Source organism: Penaeus japonicus, unplaced genomic scaffold, assembly GCF_977035675.1.
Source record: "Penaeus japonicus unplaced genomic scaffold, GWHDUDI00000001_assembly GWHDUDI00002328, whole genome shotgun sequence".
Taxonomy (NCBI): domain Eukaryota; kingdom Metazoa; phylum Arthropoda; class Malacostraca; order Decapoda; family Penaeidae; genus Penaeus; species Penaeus japonicus.
In genome coordinates this window covers 1-7,500 of record NW_028236730.1, presented here as the reverse complement: position 1 = coordinate 7,500, position 7,500 = coordinate 1, and positions in this window count along the sequence as shown.

Here is a 7,500-nt window from a genome sequence, read left to right as displayed (position 1 = left end):
CTGTAACACAAAGTTGAACTATAGTTTTCTTTTCGATATCATTTCTTCTGTGATATTGCTTAAGCATATTAATATGAAAGAGTTTAGGCTTATTTCGGATATTCACAAGGTAATCCACTCCATTTTCTTTGCACTTAGTCACAGGATAAGATCCGCGCCTTTGCATAATTAACTTATTTATCAACGCAAACACTAAAACTTTCTACAATTACATTATTTCGATTCTTTGTTTCACATCATATATCCTTTAATACTTACTACTAATTCGCATTAAACTCAATTCGCCATCCTCAGCTGATCTTATTCATCACATAACTCAAAAACAATTCTTACATCAGATACAAATCAAAATAACCATAATTCACCAATATAGCCAGAGGACCTCTTACAGTCACCATACAATAATTCATGTGAAAATTTAGTATCATGGATTCCCTAACCAAAAAAATAGCATATATACCAATCCCAATCCTTATTTTCATCACACAATTTCTTTGCATAGAATTTATATCCATCAATCTTTCTACGCTCCATACACTTGATAATGTAGTATAAAGAGCTTAATTATGACATCTATTTAATCTCCATAATCGGATCTAAACTGAGTTCATCTATCAGAAAGCATCTCTTTCGAATACCAACTCTAGCAAATATTTTCAACAAAGCTTCTGCAATATTTTAATCAATTTTTCTTTAATAACACTTCAAACGAGTTGGCATATACGAATGAAGTAAATATATTGCTCTATCAGAACTGGTGACATGGTCCAACAATGTCATCACCTAGAAAAGTTCAGCCAACAACATGAAATATTCAACGGCACACACTAACCTACCTTTCTAGCAAGAACTTCTCAAATATGGAACAGAATTACAGTAACGTTTTTATTTCACACCAAACCACCAAAAAACTTCTGATAACTTATAAACTATCTCCTATAGAAAAGACCACGCTTAAGAATCATGCCACTCAAAACTTGTTTCTAAACACTCAGGCCTATTAATCAAGGTATTTCATATTTTCGCAATAATTAAAAAATAAATGGCGGCTGCATTTGCTGATATTCCTTTTTTTTTTCCAAAACACTGCGATTTTACCAGATTACGTATTCTATCACTTTCTAGCATTTTCATCATTTTTTTCTGTTTTCTTTTTTTTTACGTTCTATTTTTCCATAATTAAGAAAAAGAAAGGCATGGCTTTTCTGATATTCGCATTATTTCCTGTTATTTAAGTCATTTGCATCATTGAGCCTATGGGGCAGAAAGGTATAGCATATGTCGGAATAATTAAGGGGAAATGGTAGAGGCGCTGCAGTTTGTTGATTATTTCTGTGTTTTTTCGACAAAGACACTGCGTTTTAGCCAGCAGTAGGTAATTCTATCACCTTTCTAGGCATTTTCATCATTTATCGTTTTTCCTTTTTCTACGTTGATATTTCGCAATAATTATAGGGAAAAATGCAGAGGGCGCTGCATTTTGCTTCTATCGCATTATTTCCTGTTATTTAAAGTCATTTGCATCATGAGACTATTGCTATGAAGGTATTGATATTCGCAATAATTAAGGGAAATCGTAGGGGGCGTGCAGGTCTGCTGATTTTTTTCTGTGTTTTTTTAGCAAAAACACTGCGATTTTTAGCAGAGTAGCCGTAATCGATCACTTTCTAGGGATTTTCATCATTTATTCCTTTTTCTTTTTTTACGTTGCATATTTCGCAATAATTAACGGAAAATGATAGAGGGCGTGCATTTTGCTTATATCGCATTACTTCTGTTATTTAAGTCTTTTGCATCATTGATAGATATTGCTATGAAGGTATTGCATATTTTCGCATAATTAAGGGAAAGGTAGAGGGCTGCTGTTTGCTGATTATTCCTGTGTTTGTTGCAAAACACTGCGTTTTTAGCCAGGTAGCGTAATTCTATCATTTCTAGGATTTTCATATTTATTCTTTTTTTCTTTTTTTTACGTTGCATATTCGCATTAATTAAGGGGAAAATGCAAAAGAAGGCGCTGCATTTCGTGTTATTAGCATTATTTCCTGTTATTTAAGTTTATTAAGCTATTGCTATCCATTTCCCTTATTTATTGCCGAATATGCCATACCTTGCAGAGCAATAGGCTCAATGATTGCAAAGACTTATATAACAGGAATTAATGCGAATATCAGAAAAAATGCAGCGCCCTCTTGCATTTCCTAATTATTGCGAAATATTGTCAACGTAAAAAAAAAGAAGAAGAAATGATAAAAAATGCCTAGAAAGTGATAGAATTACGCTACTCTGGCTAAAATCGCAGTGTTTTGCCGAAAAAAAAAACACAGGAAAATATTCAGCAAACTGCAGCGCCTCTACCATTTCCCATAATTATTTCGCGAATATGAATACCGTGCAGAGCAAATAGGCTCAATGATGCAAAAGACTTAAATAAACAGGAACTAATGCGAATAATATCAGCAAAATGCGAGCCCTCTGAATTTTTCCTTGGATTATGCACGAAATATGCACGTAAAAAAAAAAAAGGAGAAAAGATGAAAATGCCTAGAAAGTGATAGAATTACGTACTCTGGCTAAAATCGCAGTGTTTTGCGAAAAAAACACAGGAAAATTAATCAGCAAACTGATGCGCCCTCTACCTTTTCCCCTTAATTATTGCGAAATATGCAATACCTTGCAGAGCAATAGGCTTCCAATGATGCAAATGACTTAAATAACAGGAAATAATGCAAATATCAGCAAAAATGCGCGCCCTCTTGCATTTTCCCTTAATTAATTGCGAAATATGCAACCGTAAAAAAAAAAAAAAGAAAAAAATGATGAAAATGCCTAGAAAGTGATAGAATTACGCTACTCTGGCTAAAATCGCAGCGGTTTGCGAAAAAAAAAACACAGGAAATAATCAGCAAACTGCAGCGCCCTCTACCATTTCCCTTAATTATTGCGAAATATGCAATACCTTGAATAGCAATAGGCTCAATGATGCAAATGACTTAAATAACAGGATTAATGCGAATATCAGCAAAATGCAGCGCCTCTTGCATTTTTCCCTTAATTATTGCGAAATATGCAAACGCAAAACAAAGAAAAGAAGAAATGATGGAAATGCCTAGAAAGTGATAGAATTACGCTACTCTGGCTAAAACTCACAGTGTTTTGCGAAAAAAAACACAGGAAATAATCAGCAAACTGCAGCGGCCTCTACCAGTTGCCTTAATTATTGCGAAATATGGATACCTTGCAGAGCAATAGGCTCAATGATGCAAATGACTTAAATAACAGGAAATATGCGAATATCAGCAAAATGCAGCGCCCTCTTGCATTTCCCTTAATTATTGCGAAATATGCAACGTAAAAAAAAAATAAATGATGAAAATGCCTAGAAAGTGATAGAAATTACGCTACTTGGCTAAAATCGCAGTGTTTTGCGAAAAAAACCAGGAAATAAACAGCAAACTGCAGCGGCCTCTACATTTCCTTAATTATTGCGAATATGCAATACTTGCAGCAGCAGGGCTCAATGATGCAAATGACTTAAATAACAGGAAATAAGCGATATCAGCAAAATGCAGCGCCCTCTTGCATTTCCCTTAATTATTGCGAAATATGACAACGTAAAAAAAAAAAAGAAATGATGTAAAAGCTAGAAAGTGATAGCAGTACGCTACTCTGGCTAAAAGCGCAGTGTTTTGCGAAAAAAAACACAGGAAATAATCAGCAAACTGCAGCGCCCTCTACCATTTCCCTTAATTATTGCGACATATGCAATACCTTGCAGAGCAATAGGCTCAATGATGCAAATGACTTAAATAACAGGGAAAATAATGCGAATATCAGCAAAATGCAGCGCCTCTTGATTTCCCTTAATTATTGCGAATATGCAACGTAAAAAAAAAAAAAAAAAAGAAATGATGAAAATGCCTAGAAAGTGATAGAATTACGCTACTCTGGCTAACAAATCGCAAGTGTTTTGCGAAAAAAAAAAACACAGAAAATAATCAGCAAAACTGCAGCGCCCTCTACCATTTCCCTTTATTATTGCGAAAATATGCAATACCTTGCATAGCAATAGGCTCACATGATGCAAATGACTTAATAAACTGGAAATAATGCGAATCATCAGCAAAAATTGCGCCCTCTTGCTTTCCTTACATATTGCGAAATATGCACGTTAAAAAAGGACAAGAAGAAATGATGGAAAAATGCCTAGCAAAAGTGATAAGAATTACCGCTGCCTTGGCTAATAATCGCCAGTGTTTTCGAAAAAAACCACAGGAAATAATCAGCAAACTGCAGCGGCCTTACCATTTCCTTAATTATTGCGAAATATGCAATACCTTGCAAAGCAGTAGCCTCGATGATGCAAATGACTTAAATAACAGGAAATAATGCGAATATCAGCAAAATGCAGCGCCCTCTTGCATTTCCCTTAATTATTGCGAAATATGCAACGTAAAAAAAAAAAAGAAATGATGAAAATGCCTAGAAAGTGATAGAATTACGCTACTCTGGCTAAAATCGCAGTGTTTTGCGAAAAAAAAAACAGGAAATAATCAGCAAACTGCAGCGCCCTCTACCATTTCCCTTAATTATTGCGAAATATGCAATACCTTGCAGAGCAATAGGCTCAATGATGCAAATGACTTAAATAACAGGAAATAATGCGAATATCAGCAAAATGCAGCGCCCTCTTGCATTTCCCTTAATTATTGCGAAATATGCAACGTAAAAAAAAAGAAAGAAGAAATGATGAAAATGCCTAGAAAGTGATAGAATTACGCTACTCTGGCTAAAATCGCAGTGTTTTGCGAAAAAACACAGGAAATAATCAGCAAACTGCAGCGCCCTCTACCATTTCCCTTAATTATTGCGAAATATGCAATACCTTGATGAGCAATAGGCTCAATGATGCAAATGACTTAAATAACAGGAAATAATGCGAATATCAGCAAAATGCAGCGCCCTCTTGCATTTCCCTTAATTATTGCGAAATATGCAACGTAAAAAAAGAAAAGAATAAATGATGAAAATGCCTAGAAAGTGATAGAATTACGCTACTCTGGCTAAAATCGCAGTGTTTTGCGAAAAAACACAGGAAATAATCAGCAAACTGCAGCGGCCTCTACCATTTCCTCTTATTATTGCGAAATATGCAATACCTTGCATAGCAATAGGCTCAATGATGCAATGACTTAAATAACAGGAATAATGCGAATATCAGCAAAATGCAGCGCCCTCTTGCATTTTTCCCATAATTATTGCGAATATGCAACCGTAAAAAAGAAAAAAGAATAAATGATGAAAAATGCCTAGTAAGTGATAGAATTACGCTACTTGGCTAAAATCGCAGTGTTTTGCGAAAGAAACAGGAAATAATCAGCAAACTGCAGCGGCTTCTACCATTTCCCTTAATTATTGCGAAATAGCAATATCTTGCATAGCATAGGCTCAATGATGCAAATGACTTAAATAACAGGAAATAATGCGAATAGCCTAGAAAGTGTAGAATTACGCTATCGGGGCAAAAATGCAGGTTTTGCAAAAAAAACCAGGAAATAATCAGAAAAACTCAGCCCCCCTCACCTTTCCCTTAATTTTGCGAAATAGAATACCTTGCTAAAAAAAAAAGCAAAATGTAATACAGAAATAATCGAAACAGCAAAATGCGCGCCCTTTGATTTTTCCCTTAATTATTGCGAAATTGAAACGTAAAAAAAAAAAAAGAATAAATAGAAAATGCCTAGAAAGTGATAGAATTACGCTATTGGGGCTAAAATCGCTTTTTGCGAAAAAAACACAGGAAATAATCGCAAACTGCAGCGCCCCTCTACCATTTCCCTTAATTATTGGGGAAATATGCAATACCTTGCATAGCAATAGGTCAATGATGCAAATGACTTAAATAACAGGAAATAATTGGAATATCAGCAAAATGCCAGCGCCTCTTGCATTTTTCCCTTAATTATTGCGAATATGAAAGTAAAAAAGAAAAAAAGAATAAATGATGAAAATGCCTAGAAAGTGATAGAATTACGTTTACTCTGGCTAAAATCCCAGTTTTTTGCGAAAAAAAACACAGGAAATAATCAGCAAACTGCGCGCCTTCATTTCCTAATATGGAAATATGCAATACTTGCATAGATGGCCAATGTGAAAATGCTTAAATAACAGGAAAATGCAAATTCACAAAAGCAGCGCCTCTGCTTTTTCCCTTAATTTGCGAAATATGCAACGTTAAAAAAAGAAAAAGAATAAATTGATGAAAATGCCTAGAAAGTGATAGAATTACGCTACTCTGGCAAAAAATGGCAGGGTTTGCGAAAAAAACACAGGAAATAATCAGCAAACTGCAGCGCCCTCTACCTTTTCCCCTTAATTATTGCGAAATTGCAATACCTTGCATAGCAATAGGCTCAACGTGCAAATGACTTAAATAACAGGAAATAATGCGAATATCAGCAAAATGCAGCGCCCTCTTGCTTTTTCCCTTAATTATTGCGAAATATGCAACGTAAAAAAAAGAAAAAGAATAATGATGAAAATGCCTAGAAAGTGATAGAATTAACGCTACTCTGGCTAAAATCGCAGTGTTTTGCGAAAAAAACAAGGAATAATCAGCAAACTCCCAGCCCCCTTTCTACATTTCCTTAATTATTGCGAAATATGCAATCCCTTTGCATAGCAAAAAGGCTCAATGATGCAAATGCCCTTAAAAACAGGAATAATGCGAATATCAGCAAAATGCAGGCCCCTCTTGCATTTTCCTTAATTAGGGCGAAATATTGCAACGTAAAAAAAAAAAAAAAATTTAAAGATGAAAATGCCTAGAAGTGATAAAAATTACGCTACTCCGGCTAAAATCGCAGTGTTTTGCGAAAAAACACAGGAAAAAAATCGGGAAAACTGCGGGCGCCCCTCTACCATTTCCTTAATTATTGCGAATATGCAATACCATGCATAGCAATAGGCTCTATGATGCAAATGACTTAAAAAAAACAGGAAAAAATGCGATATCAGCAAATGCAAGCGCCCTCTTGCTTTTTCCCTTTAAATTATTGCGAAATATGCAACGTAAAAAAAGAAAAAGAAAAAAATATGAAATCCCTAGAAAAGTGTAAAATTTTCGCTACTCTGGCTAAAATCGAGTGTTTTGCGAAAAAAAAACACAGGAAATTCAGAAACTGCATCGCCCTCTACCATTTCCCTTAATTATTGCGAAATATGCAATACCTTGCATAGCAATAGGCTAAATGATGCAAATGACTTAAATAACAGGAGAATATGCAAAAATCAGCAAAATGCAGCGCCCCTCTTGCATTTTTCCCTTTTTAAATTGGGCGAAATATGCAACGTAAAAAAAGAAAAAAGAAAAAATGATGAAAATCCCTAGAAAGTGATAGAATTCGCTATCTGGCAAAAAATCGCGTGTTTTCGAAAAAAAACCAGGAACAATCAGAAAACTCCCGGCCCCCTCTACCTTTTCCCTTTTTTGCGAATATG